This window comes from Ochotona curzoniae, unplaced genomic scaffold, assembly GCF_017591425.1.
Source record: "Ochotona curzoniae isolate NIBS_2020 unplaced genomic scaffold, NIBS_Ocur_1.0 contig_775, whole genome shotgun sequence".
In the NCBI taxonomy this organism is placed as follows: domain Eukaryota; kingdom Metazoa; phylum Chordata; class Mammalia; order Lagomorpha; family Ochotonidae; genus Ochotona; species Ochotona curzoniae.
Window position 1 is genome coordinate 23,968 of NW_024466557.1, and position 25,568 is coordinate 49,535.

The window sequence follows — 25,568 nt, forward strand, 5'->3', positions numbered from 1 at the left end:
TAGAACAGATACTTCACTCCCCCATCATGACCAGGTCAGGTGGGAACTGCACTCCAGGCAATTGCAAGTGAAAACATAGAAGCCCACCTCCTGCTGACTGCCAGCAGATTACACCTCTGCTTTTTCTGTCCTCACTTGCCTCTTGCCAGTGCCATGATCTGGCTGAGCAGTGTTGAAAGTTATGGGCCCTGGGCCTGCAAGGGTCATGAGTCTCTTCATTGAGCACAAGGAAACCTAGATCCCATCTTCACCATATGCAGCATCTACTGTGGGTGAATTTATATAGAAGAAGCACATTTGCAATGATGTTGGACTAGAAGTATTAAACATGTTAGGTAGAAGTCTGGATAGGATAGAATTTCTTTCTTTTTTTTTGGAATAAATTCTTTTAAAATGTGTTTTTATTTGAAAGGCAGCATTGCAGAGAAAGAAGCAGAGACAGAGAGGGATCTTCTGTCTGGTGGTACACTCCCTAAATGTCCTCATTAGCTGAAGGTAGGGTGATCCTGGTTAGGAGCTTGGAGCTTCTCTTAGTGCTCTGACATGAGTACAGAGGCCCAAGGATTTAGACCATCCTTTGCTGCTTTGTGAGACATTATCTGGGAGCTGGATTGTTAGTGGAGCAGCCAAACTCAAAGCAGCACCCATATGGGATGCCAACACTGAAGGTGGATGCTCAGCCACAGGATGCTGATGCCATCTTTTTGTGTGTTTTTGTTTTAAAGGCAAGGACATAAAGCATGGAGGGAGAGAATACTCTGAGAAGGTGGTTCACTAGCCAAATTCTTGTTGCACATAGGCTAAGTTAAAACTGGGAGCTAATGAGGCAGGTGTGACAGCAGAGCAAGTTTAGCAGGAGATTTGGATACCTATATATTCTTTTAAGAGGGCTAAAGTCCTCCTCTGGCACATGCCTGGGTCCCCTGTATGCTGGTTCTAACCCCGGTGGGTTGGCTTGCCATCCAGTTCCCTGCTTGTGGCCTGAGAAAGCAGTCAATGACAGCCCAAAGTGTTGGGACCCTGCCACCCGAATGGGAGACCCCAAAGAGGCTCCTGTCTCCTGGCTTCAGATGGTCATGTGGCATGGCCATTGATGGCTCGCATCTGTCAGGTTAGTTGATGGTGCATGGCTGCATTCAAGTTAATTGAAGGTGGCAAAAGTGCACCCTGCCCCTCCTTCAGTGCGATTCACAAAAAATGACAGCATGGAATTTACTCTGATTGGAAGATGAGAGCTTAAAAACTCCTGATTTTTCCCATCTAGCACAGTAGCACCTGGAGTGTAGCCCGAGCTGCTCTCTCCAAGCTGGGGAAACAAAGACTCCTGCCAACATCCTAGACTTGGGTTCAGTGTGATCTCTCTCACACCCTGCAACAGGATCAGCACAGCTCTGGCCATTGACACCACTTGGGGTGTGAATCAATGGATGGAAGATCTACCTCTCTGCTTCTCTTCCTCCCTGCATGTTTACCTTTCCAATAAAAATAAATACATCTTTAAAAAGAGAGAGAGAGAGAGCCAGTTCAGGATTCAGGCAGCTGTAATTGGATCACGTGTGGTGCTTGCATTCAAACTAGGCACTCAGGGTTGTGATGATCACAAGCAGAAACTTTACCACTATGGTCAATTACAACCATTTTTAGAAGATAAAAATAATTGAAAATTGATGGTGGTGATAATCATAATGGAAAACAATGAGTTTAACTTACAAATTTTCTGGTGAGTTCTTACATGATTTTTGGCATTGTAGAATGATACAAGGAATTATTTCAAAACTTTCAACTGTATTTAATCTGTCAAACTCCACTCCACCCTAAACTTGATTTTCTTCTGTAAGCCATGTTACATATTTATATGTTGACAGGAAGTAACGGGTGGTGACACATAAATGACCTAAATTACAATGATTGTTTCAGGTCCAAGAGTTTTAGGGGGGAAGGTAATACAATGTGTTTTTCTTTTGAAGAATGGGAGTATAATCTGAATCTTTTTTGTTTTTTTAAATTTTATGGTGAGACACCAAAAGTACACAAGAATATTTTTAGTAGCAATAAAAGATTAACTGTTGGGGCTTGCATTGTGGTGTAGTGTGTTAGACTGCTGTTAGTATACTGTATAGCAGTTCCAGAGCATAAGGGAATTCCCTGAGCCCATGGAATTTTATAATAAAATTACAAATAAAAGAGGAGGGAAAAAAGAAATAAATTACCCACATACCTGCAAAAATACCAGTTGTAGAAATGTTTTTGTGAAGTTTTCTTAATTGAATTTAAAATGTAATTCTGTATTACTCACCAAGATATATCCACAAATCAACTTAAAATATGTGTGCATATGTTGTAATCATTTTTCTAAATACAATATTTGTTTGAAAGGCAGGTTGCAGAGAGGAGAGAAATGTTCCATCAGCTGCTGGATTCACTCCCAAGATGTCAAGGCTCTGCCATGCTTAGTCCAGTAACAGGAATCCATCCAGTTTTCCAGAGGGTTCTTGGAACCCACCCATTGTGTTCCAGGCACAATAGCAGGATACTGCATTGGAAGTGGTGAATAGCCAGAAGACATAAACAAGGCATTTGGGGATCAGATGTGATCTATCCCAAGCAGCAGCCCAACCTCCTGTATCATGATATTCACTGCTCCAAGTCTGATGGTCTTCTCTGGCTGTTTCTTTCCATAAGGCAGCTATTTAATGAGTTCAAGTGAAAACACTTTTTTAAACTATGTTGCTGTCATATATATAAGTGTCAAATGTCGTTAAATGTTTAGGAACTGGAAAGTGTCATTGAAGTCTTAAGAACTTTCCTTTGCAACAATTACTAGAAAGCTGTATAGAATACATGTCTATTATATCCATTTTTCATATATAGGTTTAGACCAAATTACTCTGATTGAAAGATGTTTGCCTTCTATAGAGTTTTTAGTATGAACAGCAAAAAGTGTTCTGATGGAAGTCCTTACATGGAGTTCTATGCAACTCATCTGTAGAAACAGAAAAATCCTTAGTACTACCTAAGCATTTTTCTGTTGCATAAATTTTAGTAACAATGATATATTTTCTATGGTATTTTGTAGTTTGAACAATAGTTGCTAAAAACAGGTTAGTGCTTGGCAGTGACATTATTATTATTATTTTCATTGGAAAGTCAGGTTTGCAGGGAGGATAGAGAAAAAGCTTTTCCATCAGTTGGATCACTCCTCATGTAGCCACAATGTCTGGAGCTAAGCCAATCTGATGCCAGGATCCAGGAGCTTCCAAGTCCCATGTGGATGCAGGGTGCCAAGGCTGTGGGCCATCCTTGACTGGTTTCCTGGGCCTAACAAGGAAGTTGGAATGGAAATGCAGTAGCCAGTGTATGAATCAGCACCCATATGGGATCCCGGCACATGCAAGGTGAGGATTTCAGCCAATAGGTTATGGTGCCAGGCCCAGTAATATTATTTTAAAATAAGTAGTAGTTGTTTGCACTAACCAAATGATTGGTACCTTGAACATAAGCACTGTCAATCATTGACATAGTTGGTACTGTTCAATGGGAGCTCTCCTGGCTCTTGCAAAGTACTGTTCTTGCCCAGGGAAGCTGATGGCTTTAGTCTCCAGCCATTGCTTCTGTTTCCTGTCTTGACATTGCTTGGCACAGCAGAAACCATTAAGGAGACTAGGAACAGGCAAGACCAATTCATTTTTTTTTTCTTCAAGAAGGTTCTTTATTCTCTCTCTCTTTTTAATTTATTTTCTTTTTATTTATTTATTTTTTAATGTATTTTGACAATCTTTACATAGTTAATTAGGGTAAAAAGGGTCAAGGGCTACAGGAAAGTGGGTAAGACTATTATTTTTTCCAAATTGTTTCCTTCATGTTTAAAGGGGGGTATGAAGAGAGAAGGCCCACCCAATTTCCCACCCTCCCCAGGTCCCGGATGTAGGGTATGCTCTGAGGTTCTTGCTCAAGTGGTTTTGATATTTCAACAATGATGAATCTCTGCCAATCTTGCCACTCCAAGTACGATTCCACTGATTGACATAGTCCATCATAGAGTCTCCGCTTGCCCCGTATTTTGCTGCCAAGGTATAGCTGGGATGGTTGGTTGACCTGTTCTGTCTTCTCTTTTCCTGGTTAGGGTTCTGAGTGCAGCATTTTGATTGGGGATATCTCCAATGAAACTTTGTCTGAGATGTTCTCGGACCTGATTCTTGTATGTGCTAGCAAGTACTGGGCCCAGCAGTCCATCATTGCTTGTTCAGCTGGTGGTTGCAATTGCTGGGTTGGTTCTGTTTTCACTACCAACTTCCACTGGAACCAATGGGTGTTGCAATCCAGTCTGGTGCTGCCCAGCACATACTCGGCCCTCGCATAAACCAGTAGGAGCTGCAGCCTAGTTGGAGTGACCCACAATAACCCCCACCAGGCCTGCCCCCTATCCTTGTTTGCCAGTATGTGTAGCAGTAGTCCAGTCTGTCCCACACCCCATTCTACCCCAGCCACTGTCCTAGTTTTTGTGCCCTCCCATGGAGGTGGTAACCCAACAGGGAGGAGCCTACTATTTCCCTCCCAAGCCTCTCCCACTCCCAGATTATGCACTCTCCAGATAGTTCTGTGGTTTGACTTCCCAGAACTAGCCCCCAGTGCCAGCTTCTGCCAGCTGAATTTGTGGCTAAGCCCAAACAACCCTCACCCACTCTAATTTTGTTTGCACCAGTAGGAATAATCAGCCCAGCACGGCTTTTCCCTGATCTAGTCCACATGAGGCACACAGGTGTTGTAGACCTGCCTAATCTGGTCTGTCCCCATCCCAGCCCACGCAGTCCAGCGGGAGTAGCTGTCCAGCAAAGGAACCCTCCCTTATTCCCCTGCCGGTTCTGCCCCCTCCCTTCCTTGTTCTCTTGCTTGCTAGTTGAGCACTGTGGTCACATCCGGTACAGGCAACCTCACCTTGGCATTCCATATTGTGTACTAGTCTTTGTTGCGACTGAACCTGGCTAAACCCACACTGTTCTGGTGTTTGGATTTGCCAGTGGATGACGTGGACAGATTCAGCCTGGTCTTCCCCTGACCCCTGCCAATTGTATGCCACTGAGTAACCTTCCATGGCCTGTTCTGAGCTGTTTCCTATCATGTTTCATGCGCTTACCTGCTGGGTCTGTGCACTGCCAGACGAGTTGCCCAGGCTCCTCCATCAGAACCTCTCCCAATGCCAGGTTTCACGCTTACCAGTGGGTCCATGAGCCAGCCCTATTCAGTCCACCTCCTGTCCTAGCAGGAACAGTGGCTTTTCCTGACTGGTCCTTGCTGTTGTACGTTTCAGCCCAGCCATGGTTTGTCCATACCCACCTGTGGCTCAGACATGGCTCAGTAGGGGTTTGAGACCCCGCCTAGTCCTCCTGGTCCTCCAGGACACCAGAGGGTGTTGGAGTCTGGCCTGGTTCGGTGCATCCAATCCCAGTCCACACTTATGCCAAGGGAGACTACAACCATTTCCAGATCAGAACGCAGCCCCATTCCAGGTCACACGCCCCTTGGTGGGAACCTCAACCCAGCTAGGGTTGTCCCCTTTGCTCCCCAACCGGGCCTGTTCCCAGCCATAGATCACATGCATGCCAGTGGTTGCTCTGACTCAGCTTGGCACAGCCCCTCACCTGCCCTGACCTCTGCCTTAGGCACTGTGGCTTAGCGTTCCTGGCTCACACAGACCAGTAGGTGCAAGAGCCCTGTCTTGGCATGACCTGTGTTCCCTCCTGGTCTCTAGTTTTGCTTGTGGGCTAAGGTTTGCTCAGTCCTGCCTGATCTACCCTGTTCCATTATCAATTGACACATTTGCCAGCTGTTGGAGCTACTTTTTGTGTGCACTGGTGAATGTTGTGTTCCTGTCAATCCTACACTCCATTCTTGGGTCACACGTGGATGCTGCAGCCTAGACCAGGACAGCTTATTCCTAACCCATAAGTGTTGGTTAGTTCTGTGGTCATGCCTAGCATGGCCAGTTACCACCCACAGCTTGGCCAGTCACCACCACCACAGGTATGGGCAAAAGCAAAATATGAAAACAAGAAAGGCTGAATAATATCACAGGATATATTCTCCAACAATCATCCCAATCTGTGGATCTATAAAAATAAAGGCACTAGGCCTGGTTGGGGTAGCATGGTAAGGAAAGCCTTCAACTTCAAGCAGCCGGGATTCCAAAGAAGCACTAATTGATGTCTCTGCCACTACAATTCCCATCCAGCTCCCTGCTCCTGTCCTGGGAACACAATCAAGGATGCCCCAGGCTCTTGAGAGTCTACAGCCACATGGGACACTCCAAAGCAGCTCTTGGCTCCTGGCTTCAGATCAGCTCAACTCCATCGTGGCCTCTCGAGGAGTGAAGCAGCAGACACAAGATCCTCTCTGTATTTCTGTCTCTCTGTCAACCGACCCTTCAATGAAAAGAAACCAATCCTGGAGAAAGAATCAAATCAAAGATAAAGGAGACACAAGCTGGCAGAGCTCATGGAAGGTTGAAGGGAATACAGGTGAAGGGAGGGAAGAGAGCTTTGAGCAAAGCTTCCAGCCAGCAGCTGTGTCCCCACAGGGCCCATCCAAAGCACGGCAGGTGCCCCCTCACCAAGGAATGCCATCTCAATTTCCCTGCCCCTGCTTGCACCTCCCTCCCAACCTGCGACCCTGCCTACACAGACAGTGGGAGGAAGGGGACCTACCCCCTGAACCACCAATCAGGGCAGGGAAGTGGCTTGCCTCATTGCCCAACAACCGAGGCCTGGCATACCGCCATCTCCTGGTAGACATCATCAATGGCGCCACATATACATGCACACACTGTGCCAATGGCCGCCTGCAGCCCCAGCTGCCTCCTCCCAGTGGATGTGCAGCTCTGGCTCCTGTCAAAGACTAAGGCCACCAAATGCCTTGTCACCATTGTTGATGCCACCTGCAAGGAGCACGTGCTGGTAAGGACTTTCCAAGCTGCCTGAGTCCACCTAGGCCTCTGGCAACGGACCCTGCATTCTGCTGTGTCTGGCCAATGTGCGTATCATAGATGCCAAACACCCTGTGGCCTTTGATGTGTCCCAATATAGTCCCCAGTAACCAGCAGGTCCCCCTGCTCACTTTTCCACCCCTATCTGGGGCTCCTGCCCTGTTCTCTTTCCCTGTGCCTCTCAGCGCAGCACCACACACTGGGACCACCCACTGCAGCTTTTCCAGGGCCAGAGCAGGAGGAGGAAAGGAGGAGGACAGCAGGAGGAGAGGTAGTGAGAGGGGGAGTGAGTGGAAGAGAAGGAAAAGGGGATTAATAATAAAAATAAAAAGAAGAAGAAGAGAGAAAGAAGAAGATGAGGGAGGCGCCAGCTTGCAGAGCTAACGAAAGAACTTGAGGGAATTCATGCGATGTGAAGCAAGGGAATTGATCATTGGGCAAAGGTTCCCACAGGACTCTGTGTCTATCAGGGCCCTTCCAAAACCAGGCAAGTGTAAGTTCCAGAGCCCTGTTGGAGGTCACTGCCACAAGGGCACCTGATCCATCAGGGACACAACTTGTTGCCCCCCCAGGTGGAAAAGTGATCTTACTACTCTCGCCCCCACACCCACGACACATATGCACACCCCTGACTCACACACATACATGGAGAAAGGGAGCAACCCATGGATCAGAAAGCAGACCAGGTGGGTCTCAGGACGGGGCGTCTCATGCCTGGATCCCGGACGGCCGCCATGGGCACATGGTGAACCGTCCTCCCCGGGCCTGCTGGGTTTCGGGGGCCGCTTCCTTCGGGGTGAGTAGACCGAGGGGGGGAGGCCTCCGGGACTGGGCAGGTCCGGGGCCCACCCGCCGCCTTCATGGGGCGGTGAATGGGATTTGGGAGGGGCGCGACCTTGGGCCTGGGTTATTTAAACCTCCAGCAGCCTCCTGGCAGCTGGTGGGTCTCAGGACGGGGCATCTCATGCCTGGATCCCGGATGGCCGCCATGGGCACATGGTGAGCCGTCCTCCCCGGGCCTGCTGGGTTTCGGGGGCCGCTTCCTTCGGGGTGAGTAGACCGAGGGGGGGAGGCCTCCGGGACTGGGCAGGTCCGGGGCCCACCCGCCGCCTTCATGGGGCGGTGAATGGGATTTGGGAGGGGCGCGACCTTCGGCCTGGGTTATTTAAACCTCCAGCAGCCTCCTGGCAGCTGGTGGGTCTCAGGACGGGGCGTCTCATGCCTGGATCCCGGACGGCCGCCATGGGCACATGGTGAGCCGTCCTCCCCGGGCGGCCAGTGCGCCATTGGTGCCAGGCTCCGCCTGCTGGCCACCCAGCTGGGGAGCTCTGGGGATTTGGTTCTTTGAGTTGCTGCTTAATTAGCTCCAGGTTGAACCCATTGTGCTTCTTGGACCTGAAACAGGCAGTAACTCTTCCTTAGCAAAACTTGTAATCACTAATAATGCTGAGCACCAAATACCAGTCATGCAGAAGCTATGGCTTGGGGCTTGCCCTGCACAAGTAGCTCCAACAGTTGGCCAATGTGTCAACTGGTAATGGAACAGAGTAGATTAGGCAAGACTGAGCAAACCTTAGCCCACAAGTAAAACTAGAAACCATGAGGGAGCAGAGGTCATGCCGAGCTAGGCTCTTGTACCTGCTGGTCTGTGGGAGCCAGGGACGCTAAGCCACAGTGTCTAAGGCAGAGTTCGGGACAGGGGAGGGGCTGTGCCAAGCTGAGTCAGAGCATCCATTGGCAGGCAAGTGATCTATGGCTGGGAACGGACCCGGTTGGGGAGCAAAGGGGACAACCCTAGCTGGGCTGAGGTTCCCACCAAGAGGCGCGTGGCCTGGAATGGGGCTGCGTTCTGATCTGGAAATGGTTGTAGTCTCCCTTGGCACAAGTGTGGACTGGGATTGGATGCACCGAACTGGGCCGGACCCCGACTCCCCCTGGTGTTCTGGAGGACCAGGGCAGATGTGGGATGGACTAGGCAGGGTCTCAAACCCCTACTGAGCCATGTGTGAGCCATACGTGGGTATGGACAAACCATGGCTGGGCTGGAACATCCAACAGCAAGAACTAGATTGGGTTGAAGGCCAGTTAGGAAAAGCCACAGTTCCTGCTATGACAGGAGGTGGACTGAGTAGGGTTGGCTCATGGACCCACTGGTAAGCGTGAAACCTGGCATTGGGAGAGGTTCTGATGGAGGAGCCTGGGCAACTCCTCTGGCAGGACACAGACCCAGCAGGTAAACGCAAGACACATGATAGGAAACAGCCCAGAAAAGGCCATGGAAACCTACCCACTGGCATACAGTTGGCAGACGTGGGGGCAAGACCAGGCTGAATCTGTCCACATCATCCACTGGCAAATCCAGGCACCAGTGTGGGTCGACCCAGGGTCGGTCGCAACAAAGACTAGTACACATTATGGAATGCCGAGGTGAGGTTGCCTGTACCAGAAGGGACCGCAGCGCCCTACCAGCCTGAGAACAAGAAAGGAAGTGGGCAGAGCTGGCAGGGGAATAAGGGAGGGTTCCTTTGCTGGACAGCTACTTCCGCAGGAGAGCATGGGCTGGGATGGGGGCAGACCAGACTAGGCAGAGCTACAACACCTGTGCGCCTCATGTGGACTAGATCAGGGAAAAGCCAGGCTGGGCGGATTATTCCTACTGGTGCAAACAAAATTAGAGTGGGCGAGGTTTGTTTGGGCAGCATCAACTGGAATCTGGGAGTGGGAGAGGCCTGGGAGGGAAATAGTGGGCTCATCCCTCTTGGGTTACCACTTCCATGGGAGGACATAAAACTAAGACAGCGACTGGGGTGGAATGGGATGTGGGACAGACTGGATTACTGCTACACTTACTGGCAAACCAGGGTAGGGGGTGGGCCTGGTTGGGGTTATTGTGGGTCACTCCAACCTAGGCTACAGCTCCCGCTGGTTTATGTGAGGGCCAAGTATGTGCTGGGCAGAACCAGACTGGACTGCAACACCCATTGGTTCCAGTGGAAGTCGGGAGTGAAAACAGAACCAACCCAGGAATTGCAACCACCAGCTGATTGGAGCGATGGACGGTGCCAGGCCCTGTACTTGTTAGCACATACAAGAAGTTTCTTTGGAGATCTTCCTAATCTAAATGCTGGACTCAGAACCATAACAAAGAAAAGAGAGAAGACAGAACAGGTCAACCAACCCTCTAAGCTATGATGGACTATGTCAATCAGTGGATTTTTCAAAGACCTCATAGTGCTTGGAGCGGCAAGATCGACAGCGATTCATAACTGTTGCAATATCAAAACCACTTGAGCAAGAACCTCAGAGCATGCCCTACACCCGGGACTTGGGGAGGGTGGGAAATTGGGTGGGCCTTCTCTCTTAATACCCCCCTTTTAAACATGAAGGTAACAATATGGAAAACATATTAGTATTATCCACTTTCCTGTAGCCCTTGAACCTTCTTACCCTAATTAACTATGTAAAGAATGTCAAAATAAAATTTATTAATAAAAAAAAAAAAAGAAAGAAAGAAAGCAGCTCCACACAGCAGGACTGGGAAGTGGCTTGCCTGGTTGCCCAGCAACTGGGGCGTGGCGTCCCTCCTTCTCCTGGGAGACACCCTCAGTGACGTGGCACATGCGCACTCACAGGCACTCAGGGCCAGCCACAGCCCCAGCTCCCTCCTCCTGTGGGCCTTGGAGCCCTGGTGCTGGTCAGAGCCACAGGCAGGGCTAGCCAGGGAATCCGGGACCAGGACCCCCAGCTCTAACCCGCCTTGTAACCCTCGTGCTGCTTTGCCGGAGTCCAGCTCCAGCTGAGTTCGGAGCTCGGGAAGGGTGCGTGGAGTCGGCGATAAAGAAAGACACAGACACAGACGTTTGGTGCGTTCTCACAACACTCAGAAAGAAACTGTCCTTTTTATTTACTCAAAACCCTTCTCAAGCTTCTGCACAAACGTTTGATTTTTTATCTTTTACTTTAGAACTAAGACAGCATGCACAGATGTTCAATTAATTTTTACTTCATGGTCAACCAGGTGCTCTTAAAGATAATTCTGTAAGTTACTATAATCAGTTTCTTTAAAACAAGCCGTTATTCATTCTTCAGAAGTGACCACCAGGTGACAGCCAGAACTCCAAGGCCAAGGCACAGATGGTTACCTACTAATTAGTAAAACATTCTTACTACATTCTATTTTCACAACTTTATCTATCACATAATGGGAGAAATACATCAAAAGAGAAAAAATATAAGGATCTAAGACAAAAAGTTTCAAACATTAAATCCCCCTACGACTGCAGGCTCTACCGCCTCATAAGCAATCAAACAATAATCAAAAGTATATCTCTGTGATGTTAATAGAATCATCCTATATTTCCTCTAGTTAAAAGATTATGAAAGCAGCTAAAGCAGCTACATTTTCTATGCTCTAAAGAGTTGCAAGGACAGGTTAACCTTTAAGGTCACAGCAACTATATTTTTGCCATAGCAGTTTCAGCTCATACTCCCATCACTTCCATTAGTTTGTAAAATTCTTGTTAAGCCGTTTCCCAGAAGGCATGCTATATGTCTGGGCCCGATCTCAGGGCAATGGGTAGGCACACAATAAGGTGTCCAGAAATGGCATGGGTTTACTTGTACTCCTGTGCGCAGTTAAAGGCCCACTCACTAAGACATTATCAATAACATTAACTCTTAAGCTCACAGTAGTTGCCAAAGCCATCTCACAGGGGCAAACAATGCCTCAATAGATTACAGAATTCTCAGTGGGATACTTGAGTGTCCATGCAAACAGGGGGTGAGACTGCGTCAAGGTGGTCAGAGAGAAATCGCCGGGCCCTGCCAAACAGCTGGAAGCTCCCCAGGCCCTGCCAAGCAGGGAGCTGTTCTCTTCACACCTTCGTGTCATCCATACCTACTGCACGGACCCCAGCACTGCTTGTGTGGACACTACCAGGTAAGGCCCTTTCTGTGCCAAGGACAGCCTCTCAGAATCCTTAGCTCTCTTTAGCCAGAGTTTAAATAGCAGAGCTGAAGGAGTTGCCCATGATCACACTGCCGATGCGTGACCAAAAACAATCAACACCTAAAACTGTCTGAGTCTTGGTAAAAGGCTCTTTCTCCGTTGTTGGGTAATGAAGTAATCGTCTTTTTAGCACTCCTGTTTATTAGCAGAGATAGATACTCAGTAACCAACATAAACCTGACAATACTGGCAATAATAGAACTGTCACACGAACCAAATCAGTACAGGTGATTTTTCTTTAATTAATTTGTATGGAGGGAAGAGGTCACTCAGTAAAGATCTCACAAAGGTATGAGAACTTATAGAGTACGGGGTGATGAATAAGAATTTGGCAGAAGCCAAACAGAGGAGGAAATATTCATGGAAAGGAAAACTGAGAAATCATGGGCATAATGAATTTGTAGACACTCTAGTCATTTAAGATGGATGAATTGATCAAGTTGAATGTGAGAAACAACAGTGGATAAGACTGCAAAAGGGGGTGTGGCTAAATTATGGACGATCTTGAGGTTGTGCTAAACAACATGCACTTTCCCCTAGAAACTGGTGTTTCCCAAATATTACGCACTGATACTTCAGTATCCAATCTTTTGTAACTCTGATTTATCATTTATTTAATCATTTTATTCACAAAAGTTTCGCTTTGAAAATATTTCACCTGTCATAGTTTAAATACATAAGAAACTGAAGGTTTCTTCTTTTGAGTTACACTGTTTTTTATACATAGTAAAATATACAGAGAATTCTTAAAAGTAAAAAAAAAAATGCTTGTTTTTTTTTCCTGTGCCATCTAGGACAAACCTCTGAGTCACTGGGGATACACGCCACATTTGGGGGGCGGGGTGGTGGGACAATCTTGATTTCACAAACACAAATTAGCAAGGCCTGAGTTAATAGCAAGAAAGTGGCAGGCTATGTCACTGTGGTGGCTGTGTTAAGCAAGTTAGGATAAGGTCAATGGTTGAGGCACCACTGGATCTAGTGATTCTTACCAAAACTCTAGAGTTGGTCATTGGCAAGAGGAAGAAAAGAACCACCAACAAATTAATATTTGCTGAAAGCATGGATGGTTGGTGATCAGAAGTTTGAAGTGTTGGATGAAGGAAAAAGAGAAGAGAAAGATAATATTCCCACTCCAGATTTCTAGTTTGGTTATTGGAAAGACAGTGGTGTCACAAAGAGAAAAGGGAAGTGAAAAAAAATTTAAAATAAGAGGAAGGAAGCAAACAGAGAGTGGATGGTATAAGATCTTTCAGCTGAGCAGTAGTTGTGGGACATTTGGGTGCAAATGGAGTAATGAGATGTGTGAGTTGGAGCAGTAGATGGATTGAGAAGTTAAGTAAATGGTGATGGTCTCCTTGGTCCATGGCTTTCACTGTGAAAGGACAGTGTCTATGCTGAAGGAGATATGTGAGTAACACAGCATTCTGATAAAAGGATATTTACACTTCAGAGCGAAAAGGTACTTTACCTTGGTACAGTCTTTTCTAAAGGAGAGACCTAACTCCTATACCACAGTCTTAACATTTTCCATGAGACACGAGCTGTGACTTCTTCCAGGTTTCTCTCTCATGGGCCAGGCTTTGAGCAGCTTGGGGGAAGCAGGCAGCTTATTGCCTTTCTCTAACTCATTGGAGTGCATATCCCATGAGGACTTCTGGGAACTCCTAGCAATGGCCAGTGAGCAGACAGGGAAGGGAGAAATTCCAGGAAAGGAGGTGAGGGTAGAGATGAGGAGGGTGGTAGAGAATAAAGGAAGGGAGATGAGTCAGGAGTTTAACGCTTTGTGCTGCCAGAGGCTGCTCCCATTTGTGACCACTTCCAGTTGATCCAAAATTGGAGCTAGCGTTGGAGGTGTAAAGCAAATTCTCAGAAACCAGTAACTATCCTAAGCTGTAGCATCAGCAGTGATGCAAAGGCTATCTTCGGGTTCCTGGAGTGTACAGAGCATCTACATGTAACACCAGTGAGCTCTGAGCCTCCAGCTCCATGGTCGAGGGACAGTATGGTCTTTGGTGCTGATAGAGCCATTCACCACCCAATAAGTGACCTTAGCATAGGAAGTCAACAAAGATTTCAAAGATACTTTAAAGATGCTTTAGCTCAGTCTACCACAGGAGTCCACCTCAACTTTGCCCTGGAAGATGCACAAAGCACTACCCTAATTAGCGTGATGCCCTTCTGCCAGTGAGCACAGGTCACTTTCCTGTAGCATTCTTCCCAACCACTTACACTGCAAGACACTCCATTCTAGGGCCACCCCTAGGATTGGAAGGCCTTGGGCAGCCACTCTCAACAGCGCCACCAACTAAGTCCAGAGTAAAGGCAGGTGCAATCCTCTGAACCCGGTCTGGCACATTTTCTCTAAGACATCAGTCTGTGGGTTTCTTTCTTGTAGTCGATATGAGTGAAATGCAGCAAAAACCTCCCTTTCCTTTCCCTGGTCTGCAGGGTGGATAAGAGGCTCCTTTATAAGCACAAAGGGAACTTCAAGCTTCTCCCTGACATGGGAGGAGAGGGGCAATTATCAATACACTGTCAATAAGGAATAGAGAGAAGGTGGGCTTTGCCCTAGACCTTGAGGCTTGACCAGAAGCAGCAGTGGATGGTGTGTCCTAGTGACTAAGTGGAAGAAGGGAGGATAAGAAGTTTGGAGGTGAGTGGAACAAAAGAAGCTGCTTCCATATCTCCCTGGCATCTACTTGGAAAGTGAGTTAGAAAAACATGTCTCCAGACTGATTTTCATATTGTAAACAACCATAAGGAAGTTGGAAGAAACCATGCTTCCATTCTTGAGGTCATGTCTAGGGCTGCGGCAAGAGGCAAATCACGGTGCACCTAGGAGAAGCAGCAACAAACAGCCCTGGGGAACATGCTTTTTAACGATGCAGTAAGGAGAGCTCTTCTGTCAAGGCTGGGGCAGAAAGACAGGTGGCAGGGCATTACACAGTAAGAGCTTTTTCTGGATCATTCTGTGCATGCAGCAGATAAAGTAGAGCCAGGAGAAATGTAGGTTTGCATTGTGGGGTGCGATGGTGATGAAGGGAGATAAAGGATTGAACAACCAAAGAAACTCCTAGAGGATAAAGCTATGCATGACGGCAAGACCCTTCCTACTTGATCCAAGGAGAAATCAATGCCATGAATAAATTTGTAAAAGGTTCATTTATTTTCATTGGAAGTCATATTTACAAAGAGGAGAGACAATCATCCACTACCTGGTTCACTCCCCAAATGGCTACAATTGCTTGTGCTAAGTCAATTGAATCCATGGAGCCAGGAGATTCTTCTAGGTTTCCCCCATGGGTGCAGAGTCTCAAAAACTTCAGCCATCCTCTAATCAATTCCCAAGGCCACAAGCGTGGACCTAGATTGGGAGTGGAGAAGACGGAACATGAATCTGCCCCCATATAGAATGCCATGTTTGGAAATGGAGGATTAGCTAAGGGAGCCATTGAGTCAGCCCCTATTTTTAAACCAAGTTCTGAGCATGTTAATGTGGTTTTTTCCCTCTTAATTTTTGAAAATTTCAGATTCCAGATGAACTGAGAGACAAAATATAGAAATGCATGTATGCAACAGTCAGAATAACTCCAGTAGCAATTACGTAACTTAAAATACATGTGTTATATCAAAATTTTTTTCTGATTGTTTTAAAACTTCCAGTTATTTCTGTATCCAATAAGAATGGTGTATTAATTGTTGCCATAAGAAGGTAAATGTTGGCATTTTTATGCCATTTTAACTGCTTTTAATTGTATAATTCACTGCTACAACTGTATTTATAAAGTTGTGCAGTCATCATCACAATTTATTTTTGGAACTTTCCACTGCCCAAGTGGAAATACTATATCCTGAGTGACCATGTCCATGTTGAATTGGATAAGTTTCATTATGTTGCTATGGATTCTTTTGGCTTATGAATTTTACTGATGAGGAAATAGAGAGATTCAGGGACAACTCCATCTACAAGTTCACTTCTCAAATGCTAGCTGGATCTAGGCTGGAGACTGAAGTGAACCAGAAACAATTCCATGTTGTCCACAGGGTGGAAGTAATCAAATTATAAACCTGCCATCTTCTAGGATCTAATTTCGCAGGAAGTTGGAATCAAAAATGGAGCCAGGAATGTTACTCAGGCACTCAATCATGGGTATGGATCTCTTAACTATTAGGCTAATTTAATGTCCACTCTCCTCAAATGTTTTATAGTGCAAAGATACCTTCCTTTAAGCAGTAGAAAAATGTTAACTCCTTTTACTTGAATGAGATCATTTGGTCTCTCAACACTGATGATGTATAACTTTACCTTTCCATTTTTCTTATAGATTTTTCTCCCCAATTTTGTGAGTGACCTCATTTGGAAAACCCTGATTGCATGTGTATATCCCGGCCTATGTGTGAAGTTGGAAGGCCAGTAGCTGGCACAACCTACATGCTTAGAAAACTTTGTTGACTGCAAAAAGGCAAGAAACAGAGGTGAGAGAGAGACAGACAGAGAGAGAGAGAGACACAGAGAGAGAGAGAGAGGATAGAATAGATACAGAGGGGTGGGCATCTGACCCTTCATTGCAGCTGCTGGATGTGATGCACACACAACAGATTTCAGAAATTTGGGGTCCTGGCTTCATCCCTGATCCAGGGTCCTGCTAGAATGTAGACTCAGGGAGGGAACCTGTGATGGCTGCAGTGTTTGTGCAATCCCCATGGGAAACCAGATCCAGGTTCCTGGCTTCCAGCATGAGCCTGGGCCAGCATGGCCATGGCAGTCATTTGGGACTGAACCTGAGAATCATACTTCTCAGTTTCCCAAATGAATATAATAAAATAAAGAAAAAAGCTATAGATGGTGACCCAGAATTGGATAATTCTGGTTTTGAGAAAGCAAGTGTATATCCCTCAGTTTGCACTGAATCCAACTCCTACTTAATCTATTAACTAATATTGGGATCAGGAAATTGTAAGTAGCAATGTGTGTGGCTGTTAGCACTGTATCTGATACCGTTTAGGATGTCCAGGATTCATTTTGGGAGTATTTTGTCCTTCAAGGCATTTTATCAAACTGTTTTTTAATACATTTTCACAAGCTTTGCTGTTTCAATATTTCAATTAAAATATACTTACTGGATCATTTGGTATGCCAACTTTCAGTTGTTTGAGTGTTCTCAAACAAAAAAGCAATAGCACTTCCAGGATTATATCCAAAACACCCATTACAGGAGAAAACAACATGGACCCCTATGTTCATAGCAGCACAATCGATAATTGCAAAACTCTGGAAGCAACTGACTTGCCCATCAGCATAAGACTGGATAAGAAAGCTCTGGTTCATCTACTCCATGGAAAACTAATCAGCTATTTAAAAACACAAAATGCAGATCTTTGTGGCCAAATGGGCCCATGTGGATACCATTATACTAAGGAAAATGAGCCAATTCAAAAAGGTTAGATACTACATTTTTGCCTTAATTTAAGATGAAATGATATCAATCTGAAAAATACTACCTGTAAATTGTAATATTATTTCAACCTCAAACAGCCTGTATCACATACAAAAATATATTGTGATGTAAGCAATGAACCAATAATCAATGTACATCTGACTGCTAATTTTCTACATCAAAGAATTGTAAAACCTAATACACTTTTAAGACCTTATGTTTATTCTGTAATGGGGCAGGAAGCAGACAAATCTTCCACCTCCTCACAATGTGTGAGGAAGATGCTAAATTTAACCTATTAAGAATATAACAAGTAACTTACAGATAACAGACTTGAACCAGCATTACACAGTAGCTAAATAAAAAAGACATACAGGAGAAATCAAGAGCGATCCTGGCAACCTCTTAACAGGAGATCATATGCACGGAGCCAGGGGATAGGGGGGACCCCAGAGTGGAGCAGGACAGGAGAAGGCTTGTATCCCAACCCTGGAGACTCCTGGATCCTCACCAAGGACTATCAGGACGGGCACCAAGGGCTATATCCCAATTGGCAAAAAGACCACAGGGTACTGGACTGTCCTTGTAGGCCAAGAACTCTGAGGTCATCCACTCCCTTTCACATCTCCCACATGGGATGGAAGAAGCCCAGATCCTTCCTCACAGGATCTAATGTCATTGGAACAACATCTGGGAGCCCTGAGTAGACCTCAGAAGCAGAAGAACAGTAAACTTCCTTCAGGACTTGGGAGTGGAGCTTTCTCTGGTCCTTACTTAGTTCCAACGTTGGATCCACACCCTCTCTTGCAATGACCATCAGGGTCGCTCCGGAGCCCCCACACCCAAAAAATTAGATTAGATAGACACCAATAAGGAAAGCTTAGAACCAGACAGGAAACTGTCAACTTGGACTCACATATACCTTTCTAGGTAGGACACAAAGATTAGTTACTCCTCTCTAAGGTATTGAAGATTTCTCTGCACACCCCTCCTAAAACTGTTCTGTGCCTCAACTCTTGACATATGCCTTGTTAGTGTGATAAGCCAGTTTGGCCTAGCCTAAAATTTGCCAAGTAAAAAAAAAAATAATGCTTCAATACTATAAACTGCTAAATATAAAACCCAAAACAGACACAAGACAGGTGAATGGTACCCTATAGACATTTTAAGGCAGCCAGTTGTGTATAAACTAAAATTGAAATGTCAATGAAGTAGTCACAGGATGTGGATAAGAACTTGCATTTTCTAACATGTTGGTCACTCAATACCATGCCAACTAACTCCGTAGTGCTCTCAATCGTTGTGGACGGTTTGTTGTGGCTTTTCATTGGATGGGATGATATTCTGCCAGTTCTGCTTTTAGACCAGAGATGATCTCCCCAAGAAACTGTTGAATCTATCTGGAAAATAAGATGCTATACTTTATGCATGGTACATGCTTGCAATGAAGGGATCATGACTGGAATTGAACTGTTATACTGCAACAAGGTGGAAGAACCCACCATGAGTTTAGGGCAGGTGGAGGGGTTGGGGGAATCCAAGAGCCTATGAAATGTGTCATAAAATGAAATTAATTTTTAAAAAATTAAATAAAATGTATAATTAGAATTCATGATCAACTTGAGGTGACCTTGTGATAATATGTATTATGCTTTATGATTATTATTGTATTATTCTTTTGCGATTCTAGCCAAAAGAAAAGGGTACAGTGCATTCTATGTAGCTGGAGAACTGTGTAACATAGCTGGAAAGAGAACAGACTGATTGAGACGACACTGTATGCCTCATGTCTTGGCTCTGTTGCCTGCTTACTAGCACATTAAAAAATGTGGAGGCTCAAGAAGTATAAGACTCTTGAGATGGTGTGATGGAACAAATAGCTTTAAAGTGCTCACACTTGATTGTACTAATACTTATGTTTAGACGTGAACACAAAATCTTGCAATGATGACTCATACATCCCATAAGTAAGTCTCTAGGGAAGGCTCCTGGATGCACTGTTCTCGTCTTGTTCTCAGTGAATAAATTTATTCTGTTGCTCAAAATCTTCAAGCTGATTTTGGCCAAGAAAATCTGTGCTCAATTATTTTTTTTCTGGAAAATCTTAAATACACACTTGCATTGTCCTGTCCTTTGTCATAAAATCTTCTGATCAAATCCAGTGAAATTCTGTGTTTTCTTGGTGGTATTTAGGAGTAAGGCGATCCTTTGTCTAAGTGCCTGATGATTCTTTCCTTGAAGACAAATAACACTTTTCTGAATAATGACCATTTGCAGTTGATATTTCACGGTTGTATCACATGTCTTTGTGCATATAGTCTAAAATAGAACGGAAAAAAGTGCAGCTGAGGGATGAATCAGTGCCCTCATAGGATCCCAGTTCATAGGAGACTGCAGTGCTGGGGCTTTCCTTAGTGTTTTAAGAAATGTTCTTGGGCCCAGCGCAGAAGCCTAGAAACTGAAATCCTCACTTTATGAGGACTGGGATCCCACATGGGCACCATTTCTAATCTCGGCAGCCCTGCTTCCCATCCAGCTCCCTGCTTGTGGCCTGGGAAAGCAGTCAAGGACAGCCCAAAGCCTTGGGACCCTGCACCTGTGTGGTAATTCCAGAAGAGGCTCAGGGTTCCTGGCTTTGAGTCATTGCAGCTCCAGAAATTGCGACTGCTTGGGGAGTGAATTGAGTGATAGAAGGTCTTCCTCTCTCTCTCCTGCTGTCTGTATATCTATCTTACAATAAAATCAAATCAGTCTTTTTAAAAATAATAAATGTTCTTGTTGCACAAAAAAATTATATATTCTTTGTCTAGCTTCTATAAATTTCATTTATCAGATTGAAATGTTTTTTTTATTTTAGAGTTTTCTTTCTGTAATCCTCTTCATGTATTATACCACTCTCTATGCACTTTAGTGTTTCACTGAGCCTTCGTTTCTGAAATGAATTTTCTTTTTTCTCTGATCTAGTCACCTGTTTCCAAGCTGTCCCAATTTTAACTTTTACAGCATTATCATTATCCTTTATTACTTTAGCTTATTATGAAATATTTGCTTCAATTCTGATCTTTTTTTTTTCCTTTTAGTGTATCTGATGAGCATGCAGGCCTCTAGGGACATTATTTATCTCTTTACACATTTCTTTTGTTCTGCTTATAGTTTTTATTTGGTACTAGCAGTTTTTAGTGAATTCTTTACATTTTATAGATGTGTATATACCTAAAATAGCTGCTAGACTAAAAATGTCATCCCAAACGTTTCACCTAGAAGCTCCTTGAGCATTTGATTGCACTACCAATCACCATGAACAAGGCCTTCATACAATGAGTTAACTTCTGAGGGTTCCAGCAGTTGTCTCTAGGCACGATGACCCATGAAGTAAAAGCACGTGGACACCCTCTGGCCACACTCCTTAAGTCACACTCATTGCACTAACAAGGGTCTGGAGCTATTTGGTCAGAAGCCTGTTCATTCAGTACCAACAGAAGTAGCATGCTTATGTGTTATTTCAAACAAAACCGCAATGTTAAAACATACCATTAATCAATCAGGGCCCAGTACGGTAGCCTAGTGGCTAAAGTCCTTGCCTTGCAAATGTTGGGATCACATATGGGTGCCTGTTCTACTCCCAGCTACTCCACTTCCTACCCAACTCCCTGCTCATGTGCTGGGAACGCAGTGGAAAACAGGATACTGGGATCCTGCACTCACGTAGGAGATCTGGAAAAAGCTCCTGGCTACTGGGTTCCAAATGGCTCAGCTCCCAGTATTTTGGCCACAGGAGGAGTGAACTGGTACATGGCAGAGCTTTCTCTCTGTCTCTCCTTCTCTCTGTATATCTGCCTTTCCAATAAAAATAAATAAGACTTTAAAAAAACTTTCCAAATAACAGATTAAATGGGTATCACTCCTAATATTACTTAGATTAAATTGAAAAATTTAAACACAACAATTTTATCAATTTATCAATTTACCAATGATCAATAATACTTTATGTATTATGCCATTCAAGTAGGACTCTAAAATTAGTTAATTTGGGCCTGGCACAATAGACTAGTTTATAAAGTTCTTGCCTTGTGTGTCAGGATCCCATATGAACACCGGTTAATATCCCAGTAGCCCCAGTTCAAATCCAGCTCCCTGCTTGTGGCCTGGGAAAGGAGTGGAGGACAGCCCAAAGCCTTGGGATCCTGCATCTACATGGCAGACCTAGAAGAGGCTCAGGGTTCCTGGCTTCGAATTGACTTATTCCCAGCCATTGTATCCACTTTGGGAATGAATCAGTGGATGAAAGATAATCCTCTCTGTCTCTCCTCCTCTCTGCATATCTGACTTTGCAACAAAAATAAATCTTTTCTTTTACTCTGATTTCCATTGATTAGAAAAAATATACATAGTTTTGTAAGTCATTGATATAGTATATGTTAAGATTTCAAATTTCAATTGAAATGAATAATTTCTAATTCTATACATAGCAGGGGAATTTTGTCAAAATGTAAAGCCTTGTCAAGTAGTATGCTGCTTAAGAACTCTTGGAATTGATCACATTTTGCTCTGATCACTGAAATATCTCATTCGTGTTTTTGGAATACTCCCAAAAGCAACTAAAGTGCAAAGAACTTTACTTTCATTACTTATTTAATATTCTTTATGTTGAAATGCTAGATGAACAACTTGTTCAACGAGGGACAAAAAAAAAAAATTCTAAAATCCTTTGAGTCATACGAACTTCTTAAGGACGAGAAAGAATTTGCCTTCAAATCCAGACAGGAAACTGTGGAGAAAATGTCAGAAGAAACAGCAGTCTCCCACCAATATTCCCTCGTTCCCAGTAACCAAGATTTGCCCCAACCTGTAAACGAAGGTAAGGTGACATTTTTGTGACTTACTTTGACTTACTTTACAAACAGAGTTATTCATCCTTTGCCTATGATGCCTTCAAAGGGTTCGAGCTGGAGATAATATCTGCACGGTCTTATTCTTGGGAGAGAAAGCAGTATTTCACAGTCCTGCTGTGAAATCCAAGTGCCATGGTGGTAACTGGGAGGAAGCAAATCTGAATCACTCTTGAAGCTCTTTTTAGAAATTTTTATAACAAGCTGTTCACACCAAGTTTTTGAGTATAAAGTAGCCATTTCAATTTTTTACTTTGCAAAATGGCTTTTCCTACAACACACCTTTTTCATTAAACTATTGATAAGTTATTATTCATTTAAGCCATGGAATTTAAAACCAACAGTTTGCCATCTCCTGATTGTGTCAGATTTCTCTCAGCATTTTCTTGCGTGTTTACTAGATAGAAAGCAAAATTATCCAAAAGCCTCTTCTGTTCAGTCTTTTAATTTTGAGGATTAGCTTTTCCCAGCAGGACTATGGTTCTTGTCCCCTACGTCAAGATCCTTCATTATAGAAACAAAGATTTGAACCCATTTTTTTTTTTTTAGTGCAAATTTGCCTCAGAATATCTGCAATAAAACAGAACTTGTTTGTTTGTTTGATGTGCTATCTCTGGCAGCTTCATTATGAACCGAGCCATAGGGCATGATGCACTATTATAGTGGCTAAAGTCCTCACCTTGCACACGACAGGGTCCCATATTAATGCCGATTCTAATCCCGGCTGCTTCACTTCCCCATTCAGCTTTCTGCTTGTGGCCTGGGAAGCCTTGGCAAGCTGCACCGCAGCTCTGGCCATTGTGGATACTCCTGCAGAGTGAACCAGCTAATGGAAGATTCTTCTCTCTTCCTGTCAAATCTCCCTTGCAAATGAAAATGCATAAAGCGTTTTTAAAAATAAATAACTTACTATATGAATAAAGTGCATTGTACAAGAGTATCTTCACAGAACCAGAGGATTCTTAACTTGGTCTGAAAAAAATTGCTACCTGTCTCTGCTAAACACATCCCACACTCGACGGCCAGACCAAGTGGTAGAGGTTTCATACGCAGTGTAAAGACCTAGGGTATCAAGTACATGCCTGGTGTATGTCTGCAAGACTTAAAGTGAAGAAATAGTTTGGAGAGATGTTCTTCAAAGAATAATTCCAATGTAGCAAAATATTTCAACTTCATGCTGTGAGAAAAAGCCAACTGGCACAACTAATTGGGATGATCTGTAAATGCCATGAAGACATCTGCTTCTTCCAAAGTGACAGTGAGAGCTGCTGCAATGAAGGACAGCACTGGGACAAAGCCAATGTCAGCTCTGTAACGACTATGCTCCTAAGATACCATGTGAAACGTCACGATATGGACCACCCTTCTCAAAGATGCAGATATGGAAATGTACCGGATATATCCAACCTAATTAATTCCAAACTGGCTTCTCCATCAGCTATAAACACACCTTCTCTCTCATTCTCTGAGCTTCTCTTACTGATACTTTCTAACCGTACTTTTTTTATTTTTAAGGATTGATTTATTTTTCTTGGAAAGGCAGGTTTACAGAGAAAAGCAGAAACGAAGATCTTCCATCCTTTGGTTCACTGTTGAAGTGGTCACAACGGCCAGAGCTGAACTGATTCCAAGCCAGGAGCCACAAGCTTCTTCCAGGTCTCCCATGCAGGTGCAGGGTCCTAAGGCTTTGAGCCATCCAATGCTGCTTTCCCAGGCCACAAGCAGAAAGCTGGATGGGATGTGGAGCAGCCAGGATACCAAGTTATCCTCATATGGGATCCTGGCGCTTGCAAGGTAAGGATTTACCTATGAGCCATCATACCCAGCCCTCCATTGTTCTACTCTTGAAAGGAAGGTCTCATGAAGTTCAGGACTGATATTTAGTTCATTTCCTACACCTAGACACCACATTTTCCCACAACCACTAGGGGGCACCCTCTGCCACTACAATCATGGCGCTCTGGTGTGGATGTGTTACTTCCCAGCTAGGCAGGTTTCATTCATCCAAATCACCATTGCATTTGCAGAATTGTCCTCCTGTTTTAATTGCTCCTTCATTATTTCTTTCTTTTATGTGCTTCCTTGTTTAGCTTCAGCTACCATCTCCTCTCATTCCTATCGGTGACCTGTGGCTTCTCCCACAGATTTGGCAAGAATCAGGGCAGGATAGAAAGCACTCACATGCAAAATTCTCAGGGGCGTCTTCACAGGTCCAGTCTTTCCGTGCTTCAGATTTGTGCTAAATGGTGTTGGAAGATTCCTGAAGACTCTCTCTGGGAGGACTTGACCAAATAATTTCCAACCAGGCCCACAATAGCCAACTGATTTGAGTCCCTCAGACCATGTTGCAGAGCAGTTTCTGTTCAGAGAAGTTGCTGTTGAGTCTAGCCAGTGCAGCTGTCCCCGCGAAGCTCTGCTCTGAGCCAGGTGAGCCGCTGGAGGCAGGTGCTTGTGGGCGCTCTGGCAGCTGCTCACCTCCTAAGTGTCCCGGGCAGTCAAGCAAACTTCGGACAAGCTGAGGTGCACTCAGCCCCCAGGACCCCACCAGTCCTTTCCGCCTGAGACAGCTGGGGGCACGCCCTCCACCAAATGTCATTCCAGGGCTCTCAGCTGCCCCAAGTCCTCCCTGCTGCTGCCGCCACCACTGGACAGGCTGCTTTAGCCACTGCTCACACCCTGGGGCTCCTCTGTGTCCATGGTGTCCACACAGCAGCTCTGCAGCAGATGTTGAAGCAGCCTGGCCCAGTCAGACAGGCTATCCACGCTGTCTGAGAGCTGGTCACTAGGGTTCTCCAGGTAAAGGCGATCACAGTGGATGCAGCAGCACAGCTTTGGGCTTCTCCTGGTCGTGACAGTCCTAGCCATGCTGAAATCCCGTGTCCCCATTGGTCATGCCTCCGTGAGCCTGGCTCCTTGATTCAGATCCTGATCCCAGTCCAATCATGGGGCTGCTGAGGGCTGCAGAGCGCAGGCCTGGTCCCCTGGCACTGGACAGTAGCAGAGCCCCAGGCTCCAGCTGTGCACCAGGCGCTGATAGAGAACACTATAGAGATGCATAGGCAGTGTCTCCACTTCCTCTTTCTCAACCTCCTGGGGGATTGACGAGCACTAAAGCCTCCCCCAAAGCTGCCCTGGACCCATAGCATCTTTTCCTCCTGGCGGTCAGGCCCCAGTGAAGGCATCGAACCTATTTGGAATGACTTCCTCAACAGCCATCCTGGGGTCCAGTTGGCTGCCGCCAAACCAGGCAG

At 45.1% G+C, this 25,568-nt stretch overlaps 1 pseudogene; it reads right to left on the minus strand.

Annotated features, from left to right (window-relative positions):
- Positions 1-23,302: 23,302 nt before the first annotated feature.
- Positions 23,303-25,182, minus strand: LOC121164438 (annotated as a pseudogene).
- Between the last annotated feature and the right edge of the window lie 386 nt (positions 25,183-25,568).